The sequence below is a fragment of the Saccostrea cucullata genome, unplaced genomic scaffold (assembly GCF_032062105.1).
Source record: "Saccostrea cucullata isolate Sc308-1 unplaced genomic scaffold, CSIRO_AGI_Scuc_v1 ctg2851, whole genome shotgun sequence".
NCBI classification, from domain to species: domain Eukaryota; kingdom Metazoa; phylum Mollusca; class Bivalvia; order Ostreida; family Ostreidae; genus Saccostrea; species Saccostrea cuccullata.
In genome coordinates this window covers 1-6031 of record NW_026934283.1, presented here as the reverse complement: position 1 = coordinate 6031, position 6031 = coordinate 1, and the positions used below count along the sequence as shown (strand labels likewise).

The 6031-nt window shown below is 34.8% G+C and overlaps 1 long non-coding RNA gene across 1 annotated transcript; it reads right to left on the bottom strand.

The window, feature by feature from the left end:
- Window positions 1-1096: 1096 nt before the first annotated feature.
- LOC134240373 (uncharacterized) lies at window positions 1097-4364 on the bottom strand. Its single transcript, XR_009986423.1, has 5 exons — window positions 4198-4364; window positions 3871-4041; window positions 1614-1784; window positions 1224-1394; window positions 1097-1140 (listed from the first exon to the last, which is right to left on the bottom strand). It is a non-coding gene; the product is annotated as an uncharacterized LOC134240373 (long non-coding RNA).
- Between the last annotated feature and the right edge of the window lie 1667 nt (window positions 4365-6031).

The window sequence follows — 6031 nt, the reverse complement described above, 5'->3', positions numbered from 1 at the left end:
CACAAGTACTCTGAAGTTTTTGGTTTTTGGAGACCAGGTCTTCCAACAATCTTTTGGAATTCCCATGAGTACCAATTGCGCTCCGTTATAAGCATACTTATTTTTGTATTCACAGCAGAATTTGTGCAAAATATTATGTGTGAAATGACGAAAACACTTCTGAGGCCTTCAACTCGACATTTAGAAATATCAACGACGTATTGTCAATTAATAATGGTAATTTTCATTCCTACGTCGATACGATATATCCTGGAGAGCTTGATATAAAAGATACCACAAAGTTTGATACATCTGTTTCTTACTTGGATATTTTATTTGAAAAAGACGTTAATAGTAATCTAACAACAAAGCTATATGATGAACGTGATGACTTTAACTTTTCTATCGTCAACTTCCCAACCTTATGCGGTTATATACCTTCATCACCTGCATACGGAGTATATATATCTCACCTGATTCGATTCGTAAGAGCATGATCTACGTATGAACAATTTCTAGAACGAGGTAAATTATTGACAAGCAAGTTGATGAAATAAAAATATCAGCAGTCTCGTTTAAAGTAATCATTTCATAAGTTCAATGGTCAATACAATGAGCTTGGGCCTGGAATACAATTTATCATTAATTCATAATCATCTTCACTTGGAAGGATGGGGTACGTAGCCCTTCATTAGAACAAATGTGAATTCCCTTAACCCAAGGATATTTAGTGGCAAGTATGGTTGAAACTGGCCCAGTGGTTCCTGAGAAGATGAAAATGTGAAAAGTTTACAACGACACCAACGACGACAGACAACAGACAGATTTAGATAAGAAAAGAAAGAAAGAATTACATGTAATTATAAAACATGCTTCAAACAATTTTCAGAAGTAACTTTTCAGTCTGTTTTTTTTTTTTTTTTTTTTTTTTTTGAATTGTCAGTCTACAAATATTTCCAACACAGATGTCACGTCAATAATGTTACACTAATGTAGGAAGTATACAAAAGAATAGAAAGCGCTATGCTTATGACTACGATATGTCTCTAATATTAAACAAAAAAATCTTTCAATCTTTGTTGAACTTTACATCCTTTAAAATTAATCAAAGATATTATCCAATCAATAAATCACTTGATGATCTTGTGGTTTTCGTCTCATCTGAAAAGAAAAAAAAGTTTCAATCGAATTTATTCGTACATTTATGTATGTATCACTACTTTTTGTCTACAAAGATTTGATACCTGGGCATGGTTGAGTGTTGCATGTCTCAGCTTGTAAGCACTGACCAGGACAAACCATTCCCCCGTGTGAGGGCGGAGGGTTGTTACATTCTCTCATTCTCATATGAAATCCGCCACCACACGTCATGTCACACGGACGAAAGTCACCCCACTGACCCCAATTCCCATCAACTTAAATGCATCACAATAAGATAAATGTATATTATCTCGTATATGGTTTTGTTAATTATTATTCCTTATCTTTGAGATAGATATCCTTGCATTATTCGAATAAGAAAAAGAACATATATTAAATGCAATGAGCTTGTTTCAAAGTACTTTTTCTATAGTTACACGTAACTTTTCATATATATATAGGTTTTTCGTGTTTAGAAAATTAAAGAGATAAACCTGGATATTCCCTGAGATTACATATTCTGCTCTCCTTTGAATTTCCTGAACAATGTTGACCTCCATAGGCTGGAGACGGACTTTAACACGTTCGAGATTTAGATTGGACACCTTGTTCACAACTTCTACTACACTGACTGAAATTTGACCATGATGACCAGCCTCCATCAACTAATACATGGGAAAAAGTGTTCATCAGCGCAGTTGTTTCTTGTAAGTGTATGGATTAATCATAAGATATCCGAACCATATTAGCCCCTCATACAAAAGATAGTTGAAACTGGTTCAGTGATTTTAGAGTAAATTCACAACAATTATATACGAGGGTTGATCCAAAAGTTCGTGGAATTTCTTTCTAAAATTTTATCATGATTTGTTGAAAGCAAACAACAGGTAAATTTATAATGTAGAGTCATAATGTAACAATACTGGCAAATTTTACAACGTTCCAATAACCAATAAGGTCACATCAACTTTCCGAAAATGATTAATTGTAAAACCCGGGGATCCTTCGTCGTAACGTCAGGTTAAGTATGTCACGTCACGTTATACACGCATCTCAGTGATCTTACCCTAATAAGATTTAAAATAATATTTTGCCCATATTAATTTTTTTATATCGATTTTTTATTCATAAAAATAAAGGGAGATAACTATTACCAAAATTCAAGGTCATAAATTAGGTCACATCCCATCCTTAATGCTAATAATAATAAATTGGATTTATATCTAAATATACAAATTATTCACCACCTACACATCTGTAATGAATTCAATTTCAATAAATCTGTTGCTATTAGGGATAGAATACCTTAAAAATTCAATAAAATATAAGAAATTCCACATTTTTTGGATCAGCCCTCGTATTGGCTGGATATATTTAGACATAATTTTCATGTTTTATTATCAGTATGAAAGAGCGGAATAAAACCTTATTCATGACATTCCCCTGTTCTTGAAGATTTACCCCCTTTGATTTTATTAAATAAAGATAATTTATTTAAAAATCTATAATTTTAATCATTTTCTATCCCTTATATTCAAGTACATCTTGTCGCCCTTCTTGCGCAGTGGTTAGAGTGTCTACTGTAAGGTCGCAAATTTTAGAATTGATTCTTACGAATCCCACTGTGTGACGTGGAGACCGGTCTTTCGAATAAGACCGGATAAACCGAGGTCCCGTGTCGCAGTAGGTGCTCTTACGAAAAAGACCCCTCTCTGCTCAATGGCTCTGAGTGCAAAGTATAGGAAATAATTTCCAGCTCTCCACCGGCAAGTGGTGGCGTCTCCATATAAGAAAAAATTCCTCAGAGGGATGTTAAACAATAGACCATAAAATATATCTCTCCACCGTATAATTGTTTGATATTTCTAGACTTTTTTTTCAAAACAAGTAACAACAAGAGGCCCATGTGCCACATCGCTCACCTGAGACGTTTTGACCATACTCTTCTTTACTAGATTCCCCCATGTAATTCATATTGTGACCCCACCCTACCCCAGAGTTCATAATTTAGACACTTTAAAAACTGCACTTTCCCAGGATGCTACCACATAAGTTTCAACTTTTCTGACTTGTGATTCTTGAGAAGAAGATTTTGAAGTTTTTTCCTACATATTACTATGTAAAAATTTGATTCCCAATTTCGGCCATGCCCTACTCCCGGGGGTCATGATTTGAACAATTTAGAATCTACATTACCCCGGGATGCTTCCACACATGTTTCATTTTTTCTGGCCCAGTGGTTCTTGAAAAGTTTGTTTAATGACCCCACCCTACATATATTTATATATATCTCCCTTATGAGAGATCTTAAACCCTTAAATTATAACAATTTAAATTTCCTTCACCAAAGGATGCCTTGTATCAAGTTTGATCAAAATTCGTTCAGTGGTTCTTGAGAAGAAGTCGAATATGTGAAGAAGAAAAGTTTACAGACGGACAGACAGACAGACGGACGACGGACAAAATGTCACAAGAAAAGCTCACTTGGACTTTCGGCTAAGGTGAGCTAAAAATACTTTTTTTCCAAAAACTTTAGTGCAATCTTGAAAGATAAATTACTGCTTAGGTAATTCAATTTTAGAAAATTTCTCTTGGAAAACACTTTCCTAGTCTAAAATGCTTTGAAACAGTGAACGAGTATACACGATTGATATTAAAGTTGAAAAAAATAGGTGTTAATATTGGTAAGATACCCTAAGAAAATTTTAACAACTTTGTACCATGATACTATGTAGTTGTTGATTTGCATACCTGGACAGTGAATCATATTACAACCAGTTGGTTGAACTGAATTTCCATAGCACGGAAGACCGCCATTTGCAGGGGCAGGATTAGAGCAGTCTCTGAATCGCACTTTCCAACCTCCTCCACATGATTTGTCACAAGTACTGTAGCTTCCCCACACACTCCAGGTTCCATTTACTGCAAAAAGAATCATGGTGTATCAAAACAATGCTATTTAAACATAAATATTAAGAAAATAATGAAATTGAAAATTAATCTAACCGTAAAAAAGCTTAATGTTTTGGGGGTAGCAGTATTTATTTGGATAGTTTAAAATTTATATCATTACTAAACCTGGACATTCTCTTAAATTGCATTGGCTGCTTTCGGTTGAAATTCCAGACCAATTAAAACCGCCATGATCTGGAGCTGGATTGGAGCAGGTGCGCTTTCTCATCTGAATACCAGGTCCACAAGTAGCTACACTGATCAAAGGCTGACCATGATGACCATTCTCCATTTACAGCTAAATTAAAAGCATTTTGAGTTATTTTTTATGTTACAATGTATTTGATACATTAAGCAAGATGATAACCTTTATATTAACTTTTATTGACATACTCAAAAAAGTTACGATTAAGAAGTTCTTTAATTTGTAATAGTAAGATCACAGAAATCTTTGTCATGACGAAGATTTTGCTTCATATCATCTGACTGACTCATAACAGAAACCAAGCCAATCAAATGAATGAATGAAAAATAAACTTCCCCCACGTTTGTTTTATTGCGTGGACCCTGAGGTCCACGCAGTTAATATATAAGCGAGGTTAAACCGGATGCCATGGGCAAACGACAGGCTACGCATGCACGAGAATGCTGGAGACTTCGCACCTTAGGTAACTTGCCCGTAGAATAATTCGCCCTATTCGAATTAGAATATGTCATTCACTGGCAAATAGCGCTTTTAAATCCAAATATTGCATTTAAATATTGATTGGCGTATCTCTCTAACATAAACATTTATATACAAACTAAACTTTGATTCTATGGAACAAGCATTTTAAATAGTAGGACGAGCTTGCAGTATATAGATACTCGTATGTAACTTAACAACTTGAATGAAAAACGTCATTCAACGACATAGTTCTAGCTTTTAAAAGATAGAACAAGTTTTCACCGGCATTAGTTTTGTGCAGCAAGAATCTGCAGATTTTTTTTTATTTCAGCAATCCAATACTGTTTGATAGAGGTCTGTAAAAAGCAACGGCTTTAAATGTGTGTGTGTGTGGGGGGGGGGGGGGGGGGTTCAGACAAAAAAAAATATGCGTTTTAAAGAGCTGTAATACATGTGTACCATCAGATCTCTATTTTTTCCCTGATAGATTTCTTCCGCATAAATCCAGAACAGATGTCACATCCCAGCCATTATAGGTTACATGTATCAAAGTAGCCCGATTTTTGACACTGACCAAACTAAAGGCCGCTAATCGGAGATAAAATTTAACAATTTTGCTTTGAGACTACAATCAGTAATAAGTAGGCAGATCATTGTGGAAAAATTGAACAAACCTACATGAATATTCACTATACTTTCTTAAAATTTCTTAATTGAATTTCGTTTAAATTAGAAAAACATGCATATGGTCCATTGCATGTATTGCAGTCCTCTTTTTAAAGGACAGCAACTTTAGTTTCTGAGTTTTAAACTTGCACCCATAACTTTTACTTGTTTATTATCAAGAAAATGTATTTGAAATCCCGGATCCCAGTCTATAGTATGCATCCTTAGATGTTTCACCCATGCAAGTTTGGTCATCATAAGGCTCATAGTTACTTGGAAGTGGGTCCTGAAAAAAAATATTAACCTATTCACTCTCCTGAAAATAAAGATCAGATCCAGCATCCGAAGCAAGTCTATCGTGTCATCCTTAGATGTATCATCCATCCAGGTTTGGTCATCATGGGCTCATGGTTTTGGTAATGAGAACCCACAAACCAATAACCTGTTTACTCATCCGGAAAATGTAGGTCAGATCCAGCATCCAAGCAAGTCTGGTAAAATGCACCCTTAGATGTATCATCAATGTGTGAAGTAAGGATGAGGACAAAGTTCTTATTCATATAAACGACTTAATATGATAGCACAAAAAAAAAAGAGAGAGAGAGCTCAGAATGACATATACATGGA